The sequence below is a fragment of the Notamacropus eugenii genome, chromosome 2, assembly GCF_028372415.1.
Source record: "Notamacropus eugenii isolate mMacEug1 chromosome 2, mMacEug1.pri_v2, whole genome shotgun sequence".
Lineage (NCBI taxonomy): Eukaryota > Metazoa > Chordata > Mammalia > Diprotodontia > Macropodidae > Notamacropus > Notamacropus eugenii.
In genome coordinates, this window is record NC_092873.1 from 151,030,705 (window position 1) to 151,056,360 (window position 25,656).

Genomic DNA, 25,656 nt, shown 5'->3' on the forward strand with positions numbered 1-25,656 from the left:
ATCAGAAACAGAAAGGAAAAAGAAAAATTCATTCTACATCTTTTCCTCCTTGGTTTTTGTGAAATCTGCGTCCAAGCCTGTGATGTTTTCCTTCCAATAAGGAAAATGTTACCCTAGCAACCAAGTTACTAAATCATCCAGTTAACACTCCTGCAGCACAGTAAGTTCAGAGAAGGGAGAGATCACTGGGGACTAGAAATTGGTAGAGTATGTGTATGTACGGTCTGGAGGGAGGGCTTTGTGAAAGAGGTGAAGTAAATCTCTACTAATAATGCTTTTGACTGAGCTTATTTTCTAAATATTCCTGTATGAATTATAATGTTTTTTGAAATTTCTCTCATTTTCTTATTAACAAGGTTAATATATAATTTTAATTTATCAGAGACATGATCAGTTGTATAAAATAGGATATAAATTGCACTTGGACCTACTTTTGAGATCACATCTATTGAGGGGCAAAGACCTAAAAGGCAGAATTTTCTAAGTCTACCTCTTGAGCCAATAAACTACAAAAAATCTGTCTTTTCCATCCACTTGCAAAATAGCCTCTTTCCTGCCTAAAAGCAGTGGGCAGTTCTTGTAGGCAGTGGTTCTCAATCTTTTAAAGTACTAGGACCTCCTTTAATTGAAAAAAAATATTGTATGTCCTCATGTGAGAATAGTTGAACTGTTAATAGCCTTTAATTGAAAAACACATGACTGAATGAATATACTTGATGTACATAGGGATTCATGGAACCTGTTTCTATGATGCCATTGCCTCAGCAATTGTCTGTGGTCCACAAGTCAGGGACCTCCCTTTTAGGTATTGCTCTGTGCTGCAGAAGGAAGCCTATGCTTCTCAATCAGATCTGTGGCTAAATTTCAACCTAGATTTCAGTTTCATGTACTATGGGAATTCAAATGGTATTTAAATCTCACAGGTCGAACAATAGGCACAATGATTACAATGATGGAATTGAAAATAATATTAAAGGTCAGTTGAACTCAGATAAATTGCAATAAACAGTCTTCATTCAGGAAGAATAGATGATGAAACAATATCTTTCCTCTTGGCAGACAGGTAAGGAACTATGGGTGAGTAGCGCACTGCATGTTCTCAGAGGTGATTGCTTTGTTGTTAGTTTTAGCTAATAATTTTTAGTTGTAAGGGAGGGTTTGGTATGTGTGAGTGTGTGTGTGTTAGGGAAGGAGACTATATTGGGAAATAACTGTAATCTGAAAAAAGGCATCAATGTTTAGAATGGAAAAATAAGAACAAATAAAGATAATAAATCTCACAAGTTGTATGCTCACTTGGGCAAAAATACCAGTAAGATTAATCTCATAGGCTGAATGCCAACCATTTTATTTGAGTTGAGTTTATTGAAATTGTATTACTTCCTAACGAATGAGTTTCTCAGCTCAATCTTATTCTCCAATAATAAGATTACTCCATTTTCACATCCAATGCAAGCTAAGGGGCTATTAACACCTTCTTCCCATAACTCTGTCCTAATAATGCCATTGGAATAAAACACTAACACTTTATAAAATAAGATTTACAGCTTCCCATTATTCCCAAATTACTTACCTATTTTTTGAGAGAGAATGGTATGAGATGTAGAGGAGCAGGAAGGGGCAACAAGTACTGACCGGGAGAAAAGGTGTCTCATGCAGGGAAAAGGAAAGTGACAGGCTGATGGTGTAGTTGTCAATAAAATATGGAAGGTGGACGTTGGGCAAAAATTCAGCCAACAATTGATTAAGGGCTATTCATTTCTCACGCAAATTTGTAAGAACTTCTGTGTGTGTGTGTGTGTGTGTGTGTGTCTGTCTGTCTGTGTCTGTGTCTGTGTCTGTGTGTGTCTGTGTCTGTGTGTCTGTGTGCGTGCATGTGTGCATGGGCTCAAGTGCATGCCACAGGACACACTCAGTTGGGACCATTTGAATAAGGAAAGACTGAGTCATAGGGTTAAAGTAAGTAACTAGGCTTCTAAGCCAAGCCTAAGAATTATAATTCTAATAGTATAGGGAAGGGGGGGAGATAGAATGAGTGGTGAGGGAAGTAGGAAGGGACAGTTTGGATTTGAGGATTCAAGTTTTAACTCCCTGGCTATTATACAGAAGTGAGAAATGGGATCTTGGTATTAATAATATCTTACATTTATTTAGCATTTTGCAGAATTCAAAGCATTTCCACATTTGATTCTCACAGAAACTCTGTGACACAAGCCAGGCAGGTATTATTCTTCCCATTTTACAGATGAAGAAACTGAGATTCAAAGAAGTGAAATCGTTTGGCCAAGGCAATATAATTAGTAGGAACTCAGAACTAGAATCCAGGTGTCTCTTTCAGCTGGTAAAGGCCCTTGACAGTCAAAGGACTTAATGGAATAGAAAAAGAGAAACAAGTCAAATTTAGAAGGACAAGAGAGGATTAATCATGCATCTCTGATCTGTTCATATATTTTACTTATTATTTTACTGGGAAAAAAGGTTATGATAGGTAATCTCATTAAATCCCTAGTCTTGGCATTTCCAAAGGATTGTTATCATAAAAATGATTATTTAAAAATCTATCAAACTTTAAAAAGAAAATAATACCCTTTGGGCATTTTATTCTTTCAAAAGTATTTTATTGTCAATTAAGAAGCATTTGTTTTCTGTCTCCCACCTCCCCCCATACCCGTTGAGAAAACCCCCACACACTAAATGAAAATCTTAAATAAATATGAATATTCAATCCTGCTTCTCTGATTTTAGGTTCTATCACTGACACACACACACATACACATGTATATGCATATGTATGCATATATGTGTATGTATAACTATATATGTATATACACACATCCTTGGGCAAGTGACCCTGGATATGTCACTTAACTTGTATTAAGGGCCCTAGGCAATTCAGAAAAAAATGCATTAGTAGGAGGAAGTTCCTCACTAGGGAGTTCCCTATACCAGGGAAATTATAGGTCTAGTACCTGTCTCCATAATAATCTAATAAAAATTTAGATGATATAGCAATATATTTTAAATTGTTAATGATGCATGTTTTTACTAATTTTGGGGGGGAGATAGAGACAAAATTTCCAAATTTTAATACAGTCCAAGGTCCTTGTTAAAATCTAGCTAGGTAGGACAGTGGATAGAACATTGGACCTGGAGTTAGGAGCTGAGTTCAAATGAAATCTCACATACTTAATAGCTGTGTGAGTCTGGGCAAGTCATTTAACCTCTGTTTGCTTCATGTATAAAATGGTGGGGGGGGGGGGGAGAGCGGTGGGGAAGAGAGGGGGAGGTGGTACTAATAGTACCTACCTTGCAGGATTGTTGTGAGGATCAAATAAGAGAATAATTGTGAAGCACTTGGCACAATGCCTGGAATATAGTAAGTACTATGTAAGTGTTAGCTCTTCTCCTTCTTCTACTTCTCCTTCTTCTTCTCCTTCTCCTTCTCCTCTTTCTTCATCTTCTCTTTTTCCTTCTCCTTCTTCCTCCTCTTTTCTTCTCCTTCTTCCCCTTCTCCTCCTCCTTTTCCTCCTCCTCCTCCTTCTTCTCCTTTTCCTTCTCCTTCTTCTCCTCCTCCTTTTCTTCCTCCTCCTCTTCCTCTTTCTCCTTCTTCTTTTTCTCCTTATCTTTCTCATTTTTATCATTAATTGCTATTACCACCACTCACTTAAATACTTCCTTAGATTTGTGATCTCATGAATATTGATGTTTACTCCAATAAATCATCCCTTTCTAGTCCTTTTTGACTCTTGTCCATATTCTTTCATAGAAGCTCTATCCAGTATGTTGAAAGTTTTCCTTTAGGACAACACATTTATATAATAATAATTCATATTTTATAGCCATTTCATGGTTACAAAGCACTTTATTCGCAACAGCCCTGTGCAATAGGTAGTTTAAATATCATCATATTCATTTTACAGATGGGAAAACTGAGTCTCAAAGAGCTTCAATAATTTTCCTATTGTTAAATTACCAGTGGCTTCTGGAATTGATGATACACAAATCCAGGTTTTCTGACAGCAAGTTCAATGTTTTTTTCCACCAGGTTGAGAGGCATAAAAACATATTGAATGACAAAAAAAGTTCAAAAAGACCTCAATATGAAAAGACAATGGCCAAATATTTCCAAGTAGGAGAAGGATTTGTGATGTTGTCAATGTAAAGAATGCTCCACACAGGAATTTGTCTCCACCAAACTCAAATAAAAACTTATCTATGATTTGCTACATAAATTCTTGGGAATTATATGAGGTTCAGTGACTTGCCCAGGGTCACACAAATAGCAAATGTCAGAGGCAGGATTTGAGCCCAGGTCTTCCTGACTCCAAGTCAACCTTCCATTTAGTCAGTCAGTCAGTCAATAAAAACTCATTAAGTGAATTTCTATGTGCCAAGAACTGTGTAAAGCACTTGGAATAGAAAGAAAGGCAAAAAAATATAAATCCCTACTCTCAAGGAGTTCTAATGGGAGAGAGAATATGTAAGTCACCATGTACAAACCGGTTACATACAGGATAAATTTGGGAATAATCACTAGAAGACACTGGAATTAAAGGGGGATTGGAAAAGACTTCCAGTAGAAGGTAAGATTTTGTCTGAGCTTTGGAGTAAACCAGGATGATCAGAAGGCAGAGATGAGGAAGGAGAGCATCCCATGCATGAAGGGTAGCAAGCAAAAGTGACCAGTGTCTGCAGATGGTGTGTCTTGTATGAGGAGCAACAAAAGTCCAGTGTCACCAGGTTGTAGAGCATGTAGGAAAATGTAAGGTGTAAGGTGACTGGAAAAGGGAGGAGGGGAAAGGTTAGGAACGACTTTCAGTACTAGGTGTAGGGTTCTATATTTGATATTGGAGGCAATGGCTAGTAACTGGAGTTTACTGCACTTTAGAAAGATTACTCAGACAAGTGGAGGATGAGCTAGAGTAGGGAAAGACTTGTGATGGGGAAACAAACCAACGTTATTTCAAAAGTGTAGGTGTGATGCACTGTTGATGGAGTTGCGAACTGAACCAACCATTCTAGAGAGCAATTTGGACCTATGCCCAAAGGGTATACCATTTGATCCAACAATACCACTATTAGTTCTGTATTCCAAAGAGAATTAAAAAGGAGGGCAGGAAGCAGAAAGGACCTACATGTACAAAAATATAGCAACTGTCTGTGATGGCAAAGAACTGAAAGTGGAGGAAGTGACCATCAATTAGGTAATGGTTTAATAAGTTGTGGTATATGATTGTGGCAAAATACTATTATGCTATAAGAAATGATATGCAGAATACTTTTGGAAAAACCTAAGAAGACTTACATGAATTAAATCAAAGAGAAATGAGCAGAACCAAGGGAACATTGTACACAGTAATAGATTGCTATTGTGTAGTTATCAACTGTGAATGACTTAGCTCTTCTCAGCAATATAATGAACTAAGACAGTTCCTAAGAACTTAAAATGAAAAATGCCATCCACCTCCCAATAACTGATGGAGTCTGAATGCAGACTGAAGCATAGTATTTTTTATGTGTGTGTGTGTGTGTGTGTGTGTGTGTGTGTGTGTGTGCACGCGTGTGCATGCACGCGCATTTGGTCTGTGTTCTTTCACAATGTGACTAATAAGGAAATGTGTTTTGCATGACTGCAAATAAATTATCTCTATCAAACTGCTTGCCTTCTCAATAAGTGGGGAGAGGAAGAAGGGACAGAATTCGGAACCCAAAATTTAAAAAAAAAATTAAAAAATTTTTTATACTTTATTGGAAAAATATAAAATATTTAAAAGTTAAAAAAAATAGTACAGGTCTGAACATTGAGTGTCTATACCAGGGTGATGGCAGTGTCAGAGGAGAGAAGTAAATTTATATGACAAACATTACAAAAGTAAAATCAATAGGACTTGACAGTAGATTGGATATGGAGGTGATAAAAGAAAGTGAGGTGTCAAGGATGACACCTAAGTTATGAGCCTAGATTGCTAGGACGATGGTGGTATCCTCAATTACAATAGGGAAATGAGGAAGAAGAGAGAGTTTGGGTGGAAAGATGAGTATAGTTTTGGACGTGTTTAATTTAAGATGTCTACAGGATATTCAATTTGAAATATTGGAAATTGAGACTGGAGGTCAGCAGAGAGATTAAGGCTGGATATATAGATTTGAGAATCATTAGCATAAATATGGTAATAGATATGGTACAGAGCGAGAAAATAAGAGGGTCCAGGAAAGAGCTCTTTGGGATACCCATGGATTATTGGGTGTGACCTGAAGAACCTACTATATCACATTGTCTGTTTTTTATTTATATCCTTTCTCTTCTGCTCCCATGGGTTCAATTATCATGGCTCCCTAATCTATATATCTAGCTCTAATTTCTCTCCTAATCTCTAGTGTTGCTTTCTTAATTGTATGCTGGAGGCCTCCACCTGGATGTCCTATGTGTATCTTGGATACCAGTATGTAACTTGATCTCCATGGCAACTTACAACTCTGATATGGAAGGTACAACTAGGCAAAGTCACAGCAGTCTGATCATACTCTTAAACTGGTTCTGGTCAGGTCTGTGTCTAGATAGCTTCCTGCTTCCCTTGATTCCTTGCAGCCATCTCCAGTGCAGCTCCTGACTTAGTTTGCCTTGAATATTATCTATTGTCCATAGATACGGTCACAGTTAATCAGTTTTTTCAGTTAGGATTTCTCATTTCCTTGTTCTGTAGGTCCTTATAAATGCTCAGGACTCCTGGGATCCTAGATTACACTATTGCCTTACAACATTGAGAACCTGACAGAGACCACTATTATTCTCCCATGTCTTCTATTTATCCCCTTGACACAATCAACCTGCAGTGGGCACTCATGGTCTCATGGGGTCCTTGTTCTTTCAGTGCGTTTTCTGACAATGGCCCCAGATATCTAGAGAAATGTAGATCCTATACCATAACCACCTTGCCTATTATGCTAAGATTCTAAGATTCAATCACAGTATACTTATCTCTCAGCCATCTACTGCGACTTAAGTATCTAGAGAATCATAGAATCTGGAAGGAACCTTAGAAGCTAGCCAGTCTGACTCTCTCTCTTTGAAGCTATGATGAAATTGAGACCCAAAGAAGTTAACTGGCTTGCCCAATGTGGCACAAGAACTGAGAACCTGACAAGAGCACCAAGCCTTTTTTCCATGTATGACCCTAAGGGGCAGGGTCATCTCTGGAAGCCAATTCTCATCTACAATCCTGTTTATCTCATAGACAGAGAGTGTATTTGGATGCTAATGACCTTAGGTAGGACTAACATTTCTATTTTGTCTAGGAAGATTTAGGAAGAAACATGCAATACCAATTGACTAAAGGGGGAAAAAAATCTGGCTTTTGAATGAATTTGTTTTATTTCTAAAACTATTTGTCTGTAGGGATACAAACTTATTCTCATGGAGAATAAAGAATATTTATAGCCATGTAAACCAGTACATGTTATTCATTCAACTCTTCATATAAATTATATGCCCTTCCTGGCTAGGAATTTGCTTTAGACTGAACATGGTGCGTTTGGCTTTAGACAGAAATTGGCATTGTCTTTGCCTATATGGGTTCTGAAGAGGGTGAAGTTAGGACTAACGTTTGAAACATGCTGTCCAATGATGACAGAATGAAAAATTTTGTGCACCACAGGGCTGTTTGTGAGCCTATTCACAACTACTTGGAAAAATCCTATAAGCAAATTTCATCATTTTAAGGTAGTAATAAAGTGTTTATTTGACTCCTCCAGGTCAATGCATTTTTCCCCACTGTAGGGGATGAGAGAGTGTAGCACCCCTTCTTTCCCAATTTTCCCTATCTTGTTTTGCTGCTCTTCCTCACATGGACCAACCTACTGATTTAACACACATGATTTAACAGCCAATAATGATGCCTTGCACTTTACTAACACAGCACAAATCACCATCAACTAAGTCACACAGCACTGTTAAAAATGAAGATATTTCACAAGTGGAGAACCCAAGACAGAAATCTCCAGCAATTTACTAAGGCTATCCAAAAAATGCCAGAGCCAAAATTGGAACTCATCAAAGTGTCCATTTGAGTTCTTGGGTTACAGAGGCTAAAGCATCTAAATTTCCCTAAATCCCAAGAGAGAATCTGGAATGGTCGTCAGCTCATTTGATGATTAGACAGACAAAGGCCATGGGCTTCATCCCTTTAAGGGTCTAGTCAATTTCCTTTACTGGATCTGGTCTGTGCCCACAGACTGAATAGTAAACCTGGCTTCTAATTTGTTTGTTCATTGTTTATCATAACAAGAAGAGGTTCATTTATTCCCAGGTTCTTAGTTTAGTTTTTTTTTTAAAAATATATAAATGAGTCTTGTCAAATACTTTTTCTATATCTATAAATCATGTGATTTCAAAATTGTTTTTGTTTTAATATTTTATAATTACAGTTTTCTTAATGATGAATTGTTCTTGAATTCTTGGTACAAATTTACCCTGGTCATTGTGAATAAATTTTTGAGCACCTTTCTATATCCTCTTTGCTAATATTTTATTCAACATCATTCAGTACTGATATTGATCTATAATTTTCTTTCTCTCCTCTATTTTCCCCTAGTTTGCATATCAGAACCATGCTTGTCTCATAGAAATAGTTGGATATAGTTCTATCTACATATTTGCATACTATTTATTATGAGTTATTTGTTCTTTGAATGTCAAATAGAATTCACTTATAAATCCATCTGTCAGTCAAGACATTTATTAATCTCTTACTGCATGCCATACAATGGTGTGCTAGGTATTGAGAATACAAAAAGGAGCAAAAGATAATCCTTGCCCTCAATCGGCTTATAATTTAATGGGGAAGAAAATAAGCAAACAAATATATGCAAACAAGCTTTATATAAGATATGCAGGAAAAAATTAAAAGAAGGAAAGCACTAGAATTTAGATGGGTTGGGAAAGACTGTAGAAGATGGAATTTTAGTTAGGATTTGAAGGAAGTCAGGGAAGTCAGGAGTTGGAGATGAGGAGGGAGAACATTCCAAACATGGGGAGTGGGGGTGGGCAGCCAGAGAAAATACCTACAAGTGAGAAAAGTGTCTTGTTCATGGAACAGAGAAGAGATCAGTGTCTCTCCATTAAGGATTATGTGGTAGGGAATAAAGTGTAAGAACACTGAGGTGGGGAGAGGAGTTAAGTTATGAAGGACTCTGAAAGTCAAACAGAGGATTTTGTATTTGATCCTGGGGAGGAGACATGGTTGGTCCTGTGCTTTGGGAAATTCATTTTATAGGCTGAATGGAGGATGGATTGGAGTTGGGAGAGACTTGCGGCAGGCAGACATATCAACAAGCTATTGTAATCATCCAGGTATGAAGTGATGATTACATGTATCAGAGGAGTGACAATATCAGAGGAAAGAAGGGTGCATATTTGAGAGATGTGTAGGTGAAATTGACAGGTCTTGGCAATAGATTGAATATGGGCGGGGGGGGGGCAGTGAAAGATAGTGTAAAGCTAAAGATGACACCTAGGTTGTGAGCCTGAGGGACTGGAGGGATGGTGTGGCCCTTGAAAGTAATATGAAAGTTGGGGGGGTGGGGAGGGTGGCAGCATTTAGAGGGAAAGAAATGCATTCCATTTTGGACATGCGAAATTGGATATCTAGATCAAGATGTCTGAAAGGCAGTTGGAGATACAAGATTAGAAGTCACAACAGAGATTAGGGTAGGATAGATAGATTAGAGATTATGCTAATGAGCATAAAAAGGGTAATTAAATCCACAGAGTTGATGAAATCACCAATTGAAGTAGCATAGAGGGAGAAGTGAAGAAGGCCCAGGACAGAACACTGTAGGACACCTATAGTTAGAAGGTGTAACCTAGAAGAGGATCCAGCAAAAAGAGACTGAGAAAAAGCAGTTTGATAAGTAGGAGATGAACCAGGAGGGAGTGGCATTCCAAAAACCTAGAGACAAGATAGTGTCAAAAAGAAGAGTATGATTGACATCAAAAGCTGCAGAAAGGTCAAGGAGAATGAGAATTGAGAAAGGGCCACCAGATGTAGCAATTAAGAGATCACTGGTAACTTTGGAGAGAGCAGTTTCAGTGGAATGATGAGGTTGAAAGCTGTATCATAGGGGAGTAAGAAGAGAAGAAGTGAATGTATGTATTGCAGATGGCCTTTTCAAGTTTAGTCACAAAGGAGAGAAAAGATACAGGATAGTTAAAAGGGATAGAAAAGATCGAGGGAGACATAGACGTGTTTGTAGGTAGTAGGGAAGTGGCCAGCAAACAGGGAGATATTAAAGATAAGAGAGAGAATAGGGAAGGCAGCGGGGGTAACCTATTGGAAGAGATGGGATGGAATGGGTATGAAATTTGGATAGGTAGAAGGATCAGGCTAAGATAATTCTTTTTGTCAGACAAGTGAAGGAGGAAATAGTGGCAGAAGGCATCTGAATGATGTAAGATGAGGAAAAGGGGAAAGAAGGGCACTCATATTGAATGGCCTTGATTTTTTTCTGTAAAATATGGGGGGAAGGGAGGAGAGGAGAGCATGGAGGTTTTGAGAAGGTATAAAAAGGTTTGGAAGAATCACTTGAGAGAATGAGATAGTGAGCTGATAAGGGAGGAGCAGAAGGCTTACCTACTGGCAGTGAGGGCCCACATGAGGTTGAGTAACAGACCCAATCAGTATGGTTCATGATTTTTTCCACCTTTGTTCAGCAGTATGTATGTAGAAGCAAAGGTGGAGAATGGTGGGAGACATCCAGAGCCAAGACTTGGAAGGGAACAATCAGCAATGATTAAGAGGACAGGAACTCAAGGGAAAAGGATAGTGTAAAACTGATCTGGTTCACCAAGGGGTCAGGATAGGAAAAAGAGAAGACAGCGTCTAGTGCATGGGAAATGGACTGGAAGAAAACTAAGGGGTGGAGGGATTAGAGGTCATGGTGTGGATGAAAGGTAGGGTATGATGAGGGAAGGGAGAGGGAGAGGAGAAAAACCAATAGACTGTGGTTATTTAAGGGGATTTTGAGATTTTTGAATATGGAGATGATGGTGCATTTGTGTGTGATGACAAGATCAAGGACGTGATCATCTTTGGATGTGACTGAAGTGGGATGGAAGAGTAGAACATGTGAAGCAAGTAGGTTGAGGAATTGAGTTGTTTGAGGGAGAGTTAACATATATATTGAAGTCTCCTACTATGACAACAGGAGTAGGAAAGGAGAGAAAATTTGTGAGTCAGGATCAAGCACATTGAAGAGGGCAGTGGAGTGACCTAGAGGTCTGAACACAGGAGCTGTAAGGATTTTGATTGAGTAGTATAGATGAATTACATGAAACTCAAAAAGAATGTTATGGAGAAATGGAGGTGACAATGGGGACCAACTCAACCAGTGAACTAAGGAGAATGAGTGAAGGTGTAACCAATACTAGAAGGGGAAACTGGGGAGGTTGTGTCATGGGGAAGGAAGTGGTTCCAGGTTTTGGTGATTGCTGGGAGATGGAATGAGTGAGAGAAGAAAAGATTTAGGATGAAGGGAAGTTTGTTGACTATTGAACAGGCATTCCAGAGGGTACAGAGGAAGGGGTAGTTGGCATTTGGTAGATCTCAGGGGTGGGAGAGGCAAGAAGGATAGGAATGAGGAATCAACTGATTGAGGATGGGGAATTGTGTTTGAATGAGAGAATGAGAAGAAATGAGATGAAAGGCCTATGGCCAGACAGTTAGGTGGAAGACCATATTTCATTACTCCTCTTCCTTGCAAAGACTGGATATTAGGCAGGGATGGTGTAGCAGGAGATGGAAGTCCTGCTTCCAACTGACTTTCCTCTTCCCCTTCCCTCAAGGGACAGACACTGTAGAAGATGGAAGGCCTTAGGTCAAAGGGAAAGTTACTCCTCCTCCCATATCTCAGGCAGGAGGTCAGGCTGGCAGTAGGGGTGGAAGTTGCCTTGTGCTTGATAGAAACTGCCAGTATTGGCAGTAAAAGATAGAAGTCACAAGGTAAGAGGAAAGTTTTACTTATCTTCTCACCTGGGGTTGGAGATCAGGTGGACACAACAAGATGACAGTCTTGCAAGCCGAAGCAAATTGTTTTGGTACTGATGGAAGGAGCACTACTGGTCCCTGACAGCCTTCCCTCAGGGGACATGCACAGCAGGAGATGATAGTCAGAGATGGGATATTTGAACCTGTGAGGTTTTTATTTTGTTTTGTTTCTGTGGGGAAATTCATTGATGGTTTATTCTGAGACCAGATTGTTTAGATTATCTATTTATTTTTTCGTTAATTTGGATATTTTTGATTTTTGTAAATATTCATCTATTTCTCAAGTTTTATTGGGATGTAATTGAGTACAAAGCTTTATCCACTGGTTTTCAATATTATATCTATGCAATGATGCTGTTAGAAGCTTATGTTAGTGGGAGGCAAGGAAAAGACATTTTTCATCTGCTTGGCAGTCTTAGCCTATGTTTGAAGGTATCTTGAGGGTATCTGGCACCTTTTAAAAGATGTAGTTTTTATTTATTTTTCTTTTTTTCTATTAACAAGCATGTATTTATTCTGCCTCCTATTTCCCTTTTTTCAATTAGAAAAATAAACAAAAACCTTGTAATAAATATGGATACTCAGGCAAAATAAATATCTGAAATCGCCATTGCCAAAAATGTATGACTCATTTTGCATCTTGAATCCAATACCTTTCTATAAAGAGGTAGATAGCATGGTGTATCTTTGGTCCTTTGTAGTCCTGGTTTGCATTGCATTGATCAGAGTTCTTTAGTCTTTCAAAATTGTTGATCTCTTCAATATTGTTGTTACTGTATAATTCGTTTTCTTGGTCACTTTGCTCTGAATTAGTACTTCCAAGGTTTTTCTGAAATAGTACCTCTCTCCATTTCTTATGGCACAATAATATTATGTCTGGCACTTTTCAAAAGCTTATGGAAAATTTATATGGAAGTATTCCTATACTTAGGTGATCTCATCATCTTTAGGAAAGAGGTTATAAAAATATTTTAAAGGCCAATGAAAATATTGTATTTGCTGGAAAATATGGGTATAAAGTTGTTAATTGACAAATGCCAGAGCCTCTGTCAATATACAGTGTTTCAGCAGGGAATGGATATGGTTTCTGGAAGACAGAAGTACTTGTCAGCTAACCATAGCTACAAAATTTTGAGAACTAAAAATTTATTTAGGATTTGGTAACTCCTGTCACAAATTTGTGAAGAAAAATGCTATCATCATTAAGCTTCTCAGTGATCCTCATCATGGGTATATATGGCTGAGGAGAATAGAAAGCAGAAGGGGTACCATTTGGAGATTGTCAGGAGATGTGTGAACAGGTTTTTAAGGACTTTCTCAATTGTCTCATGTACATATCAGCATTGGTCAGATGCAATTATGCAGGCCTGAGCAAGTGTTTGTTTTGCACACTGATACTGGCCTGGAAGATTTGGAATCAGCAATGTATCATTATAGCAGCAGTTCTCAAAGTGTGATCTGGGAAACTTGTTAGGGGTCTGTGACGCCAAAATTATTTTCAAAATCATACAAAGGCATCTTGATTTCTAACATAGTCAAGTTAAAATAGAAGCAACCTACATAAATAGAAGCTTTTTAGGAAAGGGTCATTAATTTTTAAGAGTATAAAAGGCACTGCAAACCAAGAAAGTATGAGTATCCTTGCATTAGACTGATCTTCATCAGCAATCTATTATATTTTCCAATAATATATATTGGACTGGCAGTGAGACTAATATCTTAGACCCAAATTGTTATACTTAGACTTGAAGTGTACCATCATTGAAGTTTATCCTCATTATTGACCTATGTGTATGGAGCACATTTTCAAGAATAAACTGAAAAGGATCCACATTTTCTGATCGGTGTTAAGTTGGATGCTACCTGTCAAAGACAGATAACAACAGCATTTGTCAACTAGGAATGCATTGTTGAATAGATAAGATTAACAATGTAGGTACAGATGCCCTGTCTTCCAGGTCATCTGAGTACAAAACTGTGGGGATACTCACAGAATGGGTAAAGACAATCAGTGATACAAGAACCTAAGTCTCTGCCACAGGAAATCATAGCTAGAAATTTGGTACTTCTGCCATGTATGGAAGTGAATGTTGTTTCATTAAACCAACACCTTTTGTCTAACTATCCTTGATATATAATTTATTTATTTTTCAGTTCTTAATATTCACTTCCACAAGAATTTGAATTGAAAATTTTCTTCCTATCTCTCCCCATCCCCCACCCCAGGACAGCATACACCCCATCCACCCTTTCCTCCAGTCTCTCCTCCCTTTTATTACCCACCTTTCTTCCATACCCTTTTCCCTCTATTTTCCTTTAGGGCAAAATCAATTTCTGTACTCCATTGCCTGTATAGCTTAATTTTCAGTTACATGCTAAAACAATTTTTAGCTTTCATTCTTAAAGGTTTGACTTCCATATTCTCTCCCTCCCTCCCCACTCAACCTCATTGAGAAAACAAGCAATTCAATATAGGCCATACATGTATAACAATGCAAAGCACTTCCATAATAGTTATGTTGTAAAAGACTAACCATATTTCCCTCTGTCCTATCCTGCTTTTCATTTATCCCATTCTCTCCCTTGACCTATCCTCCCACAATAGCGTTGGCTTCTGATTATCCCTTTTCCCAATTTGCTGTCCATTCTATTATCTTCCCTCTCCTATCACCTTCCTCTTTGTCTTCCTGCCGAGTGAAATACATTTCCATATCCAATTGAGTGTGTGTTATTCCCTCCTTAAGGCAAATCCCATGAGAGTAAGGCTCAGTTATTTCCTTCCATCCCCCCCTTCCCCTCCATTATTAAAGCTCTTTCTTCCCTCTTTTTTGTGAGATGATTTGCTACATTCTACCTCTCCCTTTCTCCTATTCCTAAGACATTTTATTCAACAATAAATTTTATTTTTTTTAGGTATTCTCCCTTCATATTCAGCTCATGCTATGCCCTCTAAGTGTGTGTGTGTGTGTGTATACACACACATATATACATACACACATATGTACATACATACATACATGTACATATGCATACCTATACATATATATACATACCCATACACACCTACATATACATATATACATATATGTATATATATATTCCCTCTAACTACCTTAATACTGAAAAAGGTCTCATGAGTTACAAATAACATCTTTCCATGTAGGAATACAAATAGTTCAACTTTAACGAGTTCCTTAAGGCTTCTCTTTCCTGTTTACTTTTTCATGTTTCTCTTGATTCTTGTACTTGAAAGTCAAATTTTCTATCCAGTTCTGGTCTTTTCAACAAGAATGCTTGGAAGTCCTCTATTTCATTGAAATTCCATCTTTTGCCCTGAAGTGTTATACTCAGTTTTGCTGGGTAGGTGATTCTTGGTTTTAATCCTATCTTCTTTGACCTCTAGAATATCATGTTCCAAGCCCTTTGATCTCTTAGTGTAGAAGCTGATAAATCCTGTGTTATCCTGATAGTATTTCCACAGTACTTGAATTGTTTCTTTCTGACTGCTTATAATATTTTCTCCTTGATCTAGGAACTCTGGAATTTGGCTACAATATTCCTAGGAGTTTTCTTTTTGGATCTCTTTTAGGAGGTGATTGGTGGATTCATTTCTACCTTACCCTCTTTTTCTAGAATATTAGGGTAGTTTTCTTTGATAATTTCATGAAAGGTAATGTCTAGTCTCTTTTTTTTGATCATGGTTTTCAGGTAGACCAATAATTTTTTAATTATGTCTCCTGGATTTATTTTCCAGGTCAGTTGTTTTTCCAATGAGATATTTCACATTGTCTTCTGTTTTTTCATTCTTTTGGTTTTGTTTTATAAATTCTTGGTTTCTCATAAAGTCATTAGCTTCCATCTGCTCCATTCTAATTTTTAAAGAATTATTTTCCTCAGTGACCTTTTGAACCTCCTTTTTCATTTGGCCCATTCTGATTTTTAAGGCAGTCTTCTCCTCGTTGACTTTTTGGACCTCTTTTGCATTTGGGTTAGTCTATTTTTAAAGGTGTTATTTTCTTCAGCATTTTTTTGGGTCTCCTTTACCAAGCTGTTGACCTGCTTTTCATGATTTTTTTTCATTGCTCTCATTTCTCTTCCTCAGTTTTCTTCCAGTTCTCTTACTTGGTTTTCAAAATACTTTTTGAGTTCTTCCATGGCCTGAGACCACTGCATATTTTTTTGGAGCTTTTGGATGTAGAAATCTTGACTTTGATGTCTTCCTCTGATGATATGCTTTGTTCTTCCTCATTTGAAAGGATGAAAGAATATACCTTTTCACCAAGAAAGTAGTCTTCTATAGTCTTATTTTTCCCCCCTTTTGGGGCATTTTCCCAGTCAGTTACTTGACTTTTGAGTCCTTTGTCAAGTGGAGGGTACACTCTAGAGACCTGTAAATTCTCAGTTCCTCCAAGGTGGCACAATCAAGGAAGAGGAGTTTACTCCTCTCCTGGCCTGTACTCTGGTCTGTGAGCAACCACAAGCATTCTTTTCTGCCCAGGATCTGCGAGTAGGATTCCCTCTCCACTGCCACCTCACCCCAAGACTGCCACTCAGGACTGAGACCCAGATCAGCTTCCTGATTCCTCCAGGGTTTTGGACCAAGGACTCCAATAGTGCATGCTGCTGCTGCCCTGGGGCTGAGCCTGGGGCCATGCCATACACTCCTGTCATCCAGGTGAAAGAGCTTTCTCATTGACCTTGGTGCTGTCTTTGGTGTTTGTGGGTTGAGAAATCTGGGAACTGCAGCTGCTACACATGATTCTGCACCCTGAAGCCTGCTCCAGTCCTGTCCATGCTATGCTCCATGGCCCTCTGCTCCAAGCCCAGGGCAATAGACCTTTCTTGTGTTGGGCTGCCTTGGGCTCGAAATCTCTTTTGCTCTGTCATTTTGTGGCTTCTGCCACTCTAGAATTTGTTTAGAGTCATCTTTTACAGGTATTTTATGGGCTGTGGGGGGAGAGCTAGAGCAGGTCCATGTTTCTACTCTGCCATCTTGGCTCACCCCATTGTCTAACTATTCTTGGATAACCAGTGATTTGATGGTGGCCTTCAGGGTGTGATACAAATCAAATAGCAAAGGAAAGAATAGAAAGGGTCATTCCCTCCATAGCCTTCATTCCCTCCAGAAGATGAAACTACACAATGGTGCATTGCACCAGATCATATATGGCACCAGGAAGCAGGTAGTGCTATTTAAGGAATTTTAATTTGTTGACATGAAAATGATATAGGATAACCTTGGACGTTTGGGTGAAGAGAGAACCCTAGAGCTGGTATAAAATAGATTCTACTGGAAGTAAATGGCAGCAGATGTCTTTAAGATATGTGATGTGCTCAGTGTGTTCATAGGAAAGTGCTACCAGCTTGTCCTGCATACTTGAAGAGTATAATTACTTTTTCAAGGAGATGGAGAAATAGAACTTATGTTTATTGACCTTTATCTCTGGGAGGAGATGGAAAAATGTAAGCAACTCCCTAGTGGCAACAGATCATTTCACCCAATATGCACAGACATTATTCTCATCTACAAACCAGAATGATTTTCCAGTTGCTAAGGTTTTGTATCCAAAGTATTTCTCTGTATATAACTTTTTTGCCAGGATCCACTCTGACCATGGTAAAGACTTGAGAACAAACATCTTAAAGAGGTGTTGGCTTTGGCAAGAAGCCATATGTCTACAACTGAAGCTTGCTACTCTCAGGGGAACCAACAATTTGAACATTTTAACAACATGGTGCTGAGCATTTGGGGGACCCTGAAACCTGAACAGAAGACTCAGTGGAATCAATATACAACATTTCTAGAACACACAAATAATTCTAACAATCCTTGATGATATTTGGACAAAAGCCCATTTTGCCCATTGACACAAGCTTTGGAGTCTCATAGGATGAAGAAGATGTAGAGATTGACAACTGGTATGTTTTGTGGCTAAGAGTTTGACTGAAGGAGTCCCATAGTTTAGTTTGATCTCCGTGTAAGTAATGACAACAAGTGATGGTTTGAAGCAAGGAAGGAAACATTATTAATTGCCCACTATGTGCTAAGTGCTTTACAAATATTATCTCATTTAACCTTCACAACAACTTTGTGGGATAGGAACTATTATTATTTTTCAGTTGAGGAAACTGGGGCAGTCAGAGGTTAAGTGATTTGCTTAGGGTCACACAACTATTAAGTTTCCATCTCAAATTTGAACTCAGGCTCATTGGCTCTAGGCACACCCAGTGTTCCTTCCACTGTGCCATCTTGCTGCCTCCAGGTATGATACCTCAATTCATCAGTAAGAATTTCAGTAATAGGACAGAATGCTGATCATTATTTGTAGGGAATGTAAAAGGTAACAGACTTCTGAAAACCATTCTGTTTGTGCTTAGAAAATTGGGCAATTTACTAATTTGCAAAACAGCACCAAATGTTAGGTAGGGCCTTACAAAGAAAATATATCACAACTACCTCTTAATGACATGAATCCATAGCCACAAGGCTTGATGAGTAGAAGGAAAAAGGTTGATGGAGATTCAGGCATACCCACCCACTGGTTGATGATGAACTATTAGAGTGAGATAATGCCTTTTATAGTGAGAATCTGAGTAATGATTTGGATAAGGAGAAAACTATTACTTGATATCTTCTAGAAGGTCAAGGAAGTCAACTAAGTATGTCTCAACCTAAGAGGTACTTCTATTCAGATGAAGTTTGGTGGGAGGATAAAACTCAGGGTGAACCCTTTCTTCTGCCTAGTCTTCTGTTTGTGGACTGCCTGTGGACCAGGTGGCATTCATAGTCTTGAGTCCTGATAGTTAGCTTGGGCCATTCACAAGCTCAGGAGGTCACATAGAAGTGCCAGGAATATCTGGCCAGGAATCAGACTCAATGATGATGCTTCAGAAGCAATGGAAGCCACCCATGTAGCCAGATGGCACTCATTGCTAGAATGCATGTAATACATATTTTATATGTAACCAAAGCATATTGGTGTATGTTATTTATGATCTCTATTTTTTATGCATATATTTTATAGTGTTTTGGTTTTTGCTATGCTATGCATATACTTGGATCTCAACAAGCATTTCCTTAGTGCTGACCATGTACCAGATACTATGATGAGAACTGAGAATACAAAGAAAGACCAAAAAAACCCCGTCTCTGCTCTCAAGAAGCTTTCAGTCTAACGGAAGAGACAGGATAAAACAACTACGTGCAAACAAGATGTGTACAGGATTTATTGTTGTTCAGTCAGTTAGTCATGTCTAACAATGAGGTTAGTGGAGGTGATGGAATTCCAGCTGAGCTATTTAAAACCCTAAAAGATGATGCTGTTAAAGTGTTGTAATCAATATACTAGCAAATTTGGAAAACACAACATTGGCCACTGGATTGGAAAAGGTCAGTTTATGTGCCAATCCTAAAGAACAACAATGTCACGGAACATTTGAATTACCAAACAACTGCACTCATTTTACGTGCCAACATGGTTATGCTTAAGAATCTACAAGCTAGACTTCAGTAATATGTGAACCAAAAACTACCAGAAGGGCAGGTTGGTTTTCAAAGAGACAAAGGAACTAGAGACCAAATTGTTTTCATTTCATTCATTATGGAATAAACAAAGGATTTCCAGAAAAAACATCTACTTCTGGTTGATTGACAACACTAAAGTCTTTGACTGCATGGATTACAACAAAATGTAGCAAGTCCCCAAAGACATGAGAGTATCAGATTACCTTACTTGTCTCCTAAGGAACTTACATGCAGGTCAAGAAGCAACAGTTAGGACTGAATATGTAATTGATTTGAAATTGGAAAAGGAGTATGACAAGGCTATATGCTGTCACCTTATTTATTTAACTTATATGCAGGACACATCGTGCAAAATGCCAGACTGGAAGAATCAAAAGCCAGAATTAAGGTTGCTGGGAAAAAGATCAATAATATCAGATATGTAGATGATACTACTCTGATGGCAGAAAGTAAAGAGGAATTAAAAAGCCTCTTGATAGGGGTGAAAGAGGAAGAGAGTAAAAGCTGGCTTGAAGCTTCACAGAAAAAAACAACAACAAACTAAAATCTTGGCAACTGGTATCATCACTTCCTGGCAAATAGAGAGAGAAGAAATGAAACCAGTGTCAGACTTCATATTCTTGGTTTTAAAGATCACTGCAGATGATGACTATAGCCATGAAATTAAAAAAAACACTTGCATCTTGGAAGGAAAGCTGTGGCAAATCTGCACAGCATACTAAAAAGCAGAGACATCACCTTGCAGACAAAGGTCCATATAGACAAAAGTATGGTTTTTTCCAGTAACAATGTATGGTAGCGAGAGTTGGACTATAAGGAAAACTGAGTGCCACAGAATCAATGCTTCCAACTTGTGGTGCTGGAGATGACTTTTGAGAGTCCCTTGGATGGCAAGGAGGTCAAATCAATCAATACTGAAAGATATTAATTCAGGCTGTTCACTAGAAGATCAAGTACTGAAGCTGAAGCTTTAACACTTTGATCACATAATGAGAAGTCAGGACTCACTGGAAAAGACCCTGATGTTGGGAAAGATTGAAGGCAAAAGGATAAGATCTGGCAGAGGATAAGATGGATAGATAATGTCATGGAAACAATAAACATGAATATGGACAAACTTTGATTGAGAGAATGGAGGAAACGCCTGATGTGCTTTAGTAAGTTGGAGATAATCTCATATGTGTGTGCAAATTATGTTTCTGCAAGTGGTTTATGCATACAACAGTATGCAACTATATTATATAAATCTATATACTATATGTGTATTAGAGTTGTGTTTGGGGCTGATATATGTAACATTATCTTACATGTTTATTGTGCATGTGCTAAGGATGATGTTGCATTGCTGTTCTCACTTCATGTAATTCCAATGTAAATGCCATGTTGATTATACTAGATTATTGGGATAACTGGAGAAGCTAGGTGTCACAGTAGATAGAATGTGGGGCCTGGAGTTAGGAAGACTCATCTTTCTGAGTTCAAATCTGGTCTCAGATACTTACTAGTTGTGTGACCCTGGACAAGTCATTTAACTCTGTTTGCCTCAGTTTCCTCATCTATAAAATGAGTTGGAGAAGGAATTGGCAAACCACTCCAGCATCTTTGCCAAGAAAAACCCAAATGGGGTCACAAAAAGCTGTGAAACAAGTGAACAATAACAACAAAATTGGGATGATTAGTAATGGCTATGTCATATTATAAATGACAATATTTTTTGATATATGCTTAAGGGCTTCAAACACAGCCCATGTGATTTTCAAATTCTTCTTTGAAGGGAGGATGCAATAAATCTATGGGGTTCTTGCTTCATTTTCTCTTCAAACTACATGTTCCACAAGGCTAAGTCTTAGAGTTTTTCTCAGGGGTAAGTGCATGAGATCTGTATGGATGTTGACTTTAAGGAAAATGAAGAAGGAATAGCGTTAGTGAATAGGGTTTTTCTTAGCCTTTCTTTGCACTCAATGAAGAAATTTCCTGTTCCGTTAGTGGAAAAGCTAGTGGGTGTGAGCAAATGAGGGATGAGTCTAGTTGATGCCTGAGCAAAGTAAAGTGGAAGTCACAACAGAGGAAGGAACTGCAGTTCCTAAAGCCCTCAGAAAGAGGAATAAGAAGATTTGATTTTAGTTGATGCTACATGTGAATGATCAAACATATTTTCCCCTCCTTGTTTCCCCTGAACTACTTATAAGCTGATATGGATTCTCTACCATACTAGATCCCAAGGAAGGGACAGGTGAAAGAACAGAAATGCCACCCCAAGAATTGCTATATATTTTTCCTGCTTGGAGGGGTTGGGGGAGGAGTGTTAAAGGAGAAATTAAAAGAAAATACTAATTCATAATACACAGGTCTGTTGCTTTGAAACTAATAGGCTTGTGTTTATGTCACCACTATGATTAAAATTTTTTAAAAAATAAAATAAAATAATGAACTCCATGGAGGCTACTCACTGAGCACAGCTTGAAGGGATAAATGGAAGTAGCTAAGTAGGTTGAGATAAGTGAGTTGAGTTATTTGATTGATGAAGACATGAGCACCCTTCTAAAAACATAATCCAGAATCACCCATGCAGGGGTAGATATAACTGATCACCAGTTGCCCTGTAATCTTGAGAGGGAGAATGAAGCAGGATATATGGTACATATAGCTCTCTCAAGTATTGGGGAAACTTCAGGCCTCATCCTATAGCCTTGTGGCAGGTCAGATCTTCTTAATCATTTTGTGTGTGTGTCACAGGTTCCTTTGGAAGTCTGGTAAAACCTAAGGATGCCTTCTCAGAATAATGTTTTTTAAATGCATAAATTAAAATCCATAGTGAGACAATGGAAACCAATCATACTAATATATAGTTATCAAAATGTTTTTAAAACGCAAGTCCAGGACCCCAGGTTAAGAGCCCCTGTGGCAAATGTAGTTGGGGTTGGTTAGGGTAGAGTAAACAGTTTCCCCAATACATCTTACATATATAAAGAACACTAAACTCAGAGTGCCTTTGTCCTAAAATTAGATTTCATTCATGTGTTCTGATTGCCAGTGACGTGTCTAAGCTTACTTGTCTACCTGTATTCCTTAACTCTGGTTTGTTTCTGACCTCTGAAACGCTCCTGTCCACTAACTTAGCCTGTGTTAGCCACAGCCCCAATGGTGACACCCTCTATAGGTGTGCCTATTACAGATTCATATGGACAAGATACAGTATTGAGCAAGCCTGACCTCCAAAAGAGTAGGTCAGGGAGTAACTCACACTCTATCTCATTTTGCCCCATCCTGAAATTCCAGGAAAAATCTGTACAGTAAAGTTTAGGTATGGCTTATGTCAGGGGTATCTATCTGAAAGGTTTTATAAAGTCCCTTCTAGAAAAGTTACTTAATGTACAAAGTAGATGCCATGAATAGGATGGTTATTTATTTCCTTTGCTGAAAAATAAATGCTTAAAACACAAAAGATGCATAAGCGCTCAAATACTTAAAACATGAAAGATAACCATCACTCCTTTTATTCTTTCTATGGAAGTGAAGACAACTCTGTGCAGAAACAGGTGTTTATTTCACTTTCACTTCAGGCTCACACTCTCCAAGTAACCCATAAGGTCCAAATTTATTGACCAGTCAGGGCATCGCTTGGTATTTCTTAATACTTCCAGCTTTAGTATTCTTTGGGTGAAGATGATTTTCTCTTCAAAGAAGTAGCAAAGTTGAGGGAAGAACCTCCCTTTGAGTTATTTTCATGGATTCAGGAATTGTTGAGCATTTGAGGTCTCTAGGTAGCCACCAAGGCTGGAAACATCTATCTCTTGAGATAGGGAAAGAAACACAGGACTTAAGGTCCAGACTCAGGTTCACCTAGGCAAGCACATGTTCTTGTTTTCATATGCTTGAACTGCAGCCATCATGGAAGGATTGGGGGTATGGGGCAGCCTATGCAGAGAGAAGTTCTCCTGTATTTATCGAAATCCAAAGTGGAGTCTGGCAGAGTCTCAAAGAACACTGAGCTTTTCTACTATTGACTGAATAGGTGACTCTTCCTGACTCAATTGCCAATCATCTTACACACAATTACCAGCCACAGGGACACAATCAGAACTTGCTATGTCCTTTCAGCAAAGTGTGCCTGTCAGTTAATAAAAAGTCCAAGTGCATGTCCATCCCCCTGGAATCAGAGTACATGCTCCATGGAATTACTTCTGTTCATCTCATTACATCTATCTATTTATATTCCTGACTCTTTAACAGATTAACTATTCCTCCAGGGGTGTGCTGGTGAATGTTTAACAACTGGCTCTCTGGGAAAAAAAATGCATGCATGACACATTTTAAAATTTGATTTGCATTATTAACATTTCTTTACAATTTTCCTAAATAGAAATAAGCAAAACAATAAACCAAGACCTAATTTGTGGTGTTTGTTGATTTCCAAGGTGTAAATGCTCACACTGGAAATTTTACAGTCAGTTGAGCCAATTCTAGCTAGTTCCAGCATATCTTTGTATTCTTCAAACCTTTGTCAACCGCCTAGATTCCTGATTTCCGATGTTTCTGATAACTGTTAACCACACACTCCCAACCCTCCATCATACTGACCTGAATACCAAATGATTGTCTGTATCTTTCTGATCCTTAGTTTTCTCAACTGCTGTCCAAAACAGAATGAAACAAACTGCTTGACGACTCAGTATAAACGCATTACCTCTGCTGGAAAAAGAAACGCTTTAGGTACGATGTGTCCAACCAACCGTTGTTCAGTAACATCATCTTTGTGTGTATGAAAGAGAGAGCTTTTAGCTTACAAAGGTGAAAAAACCAAACAAACACAAAGGAGTAGCTATTCTTGCCCGAACCACCCATGATGGCATTTTTCTGAAAGTCCATGATCTCTTATTGTTTTTATTTTTCCATTTTTAGTTTGTGTCTTGTGTCCATGTGTATGTATTTTAACTCAGGTAGATAAAGCAGGAAGGGGAACCCAATAAATTGATTTTGGATGGAAAAGCATTGTATTGTTTTCCATTTACCCTTTGAAAAATCTGACTAAAAAGAGTACACAGACTAGACATGTTGTTTAGTCTTCTTAAACAACATAACTGAAAGATAATTAACTGAGGTTATTAATTTTGGTAATTGCAATGACTAAATGATAATTGCTTCCATGATGTAAATTATTTTTCACTATAGTTATATTTATAATATAATATTTACTTGCAAAATAATATTTACATAGAGTATTTACTTGGTGCTTTAAAGGATTATAAGGTAAAACATTTTCTATTCATTTCTTCAGGGTTTCATTGTTAGGTTTCCTGTAAGCCTGGGTTTCTTTCCAGACTTTGGAGGATCACAAAAATGGTGATGGAGATGCCTGCGAGTCAAGTCCATCTGGTGATGGTGCTCTTGACATCCAGAAATAGAGACTGGTCAGAGACCAGCAAGGATCCTTATTGAACAGATAGACTGGGCAGGAAGGAGTGAACAAAGCACAGAGGTTTGAGACACTAACTTAAAAGGCTCCAAAAGCCTAATGACGGTTTTCAGTGCAATTACTGCTGCACACATCCCCTGGATGTTTCTGGCAGTTTCTAAAGAGCTCTGCTGGGTTAACTCTTCTAACCCAGTTCCTGTTGCTGGACTGTTGGTCTTCTAAATACAACTTTATAGTCACTGACAAAGCATTGTGTCTTTTTTGAACGGCTCTGCTACCTGACTCCATGGTATTTTCTCTTTAAAAAAAATAGGGTTTTTTTGGTAATACATTTAGAAACAATCTCAAAAAATATGAGCAAAGAAAACAAGGAGTAAAAAATAAATCAAATAGAACCAAATAATCAAATAAAACAAAAGCAACCAGGTAGAACACTAGATAGAGCACCAGGTCTAGAGCCTGACCTCAGGAACACTTGAGGTCAAATCTGGCCTCAGATAATTACTGTGTGACACTGGAAAAGTCATTTAACCTCTGTCTCAGTTTCTTCATCTGTAAAATAGGGATAATAATAGGGCCTCCTTTGCAGCATTGCTGTGAAGATCAAATGTGATAATAATTGTAAATGCTTAGTGTATTGTCTGGCACACAGTAAGTGCTATATTAATATTAGC

At 38.2% G+C, this 25,656-nt stretch overlaps 2 long non-coding RNA genes across 2 annotated transcripts in view; both read left to right on the forward strand.

Annotated features, from left to right (window-relative positions):
• Nucleotides 1-25,229, forward strand: LOC140526448 (uncharacterized). Its single transcript, XR_011974373.1, has 4 exons — nt 1-160; nt 924-1,063; nt 24,188-24,279; nt 24,845-25,229. It is a non-coding gene; the product is annotated as an uncharacterized lncRNA (long non-coding RNA).
• LOC140526449 (uncharacterized) overlaps nt 1-25,656 on the forward strand; it is a 150,275-nt gene that overhangs the window by 31,907 nt on the left and 92,712 nt on the right. The window lies entirely within an intron of this gene.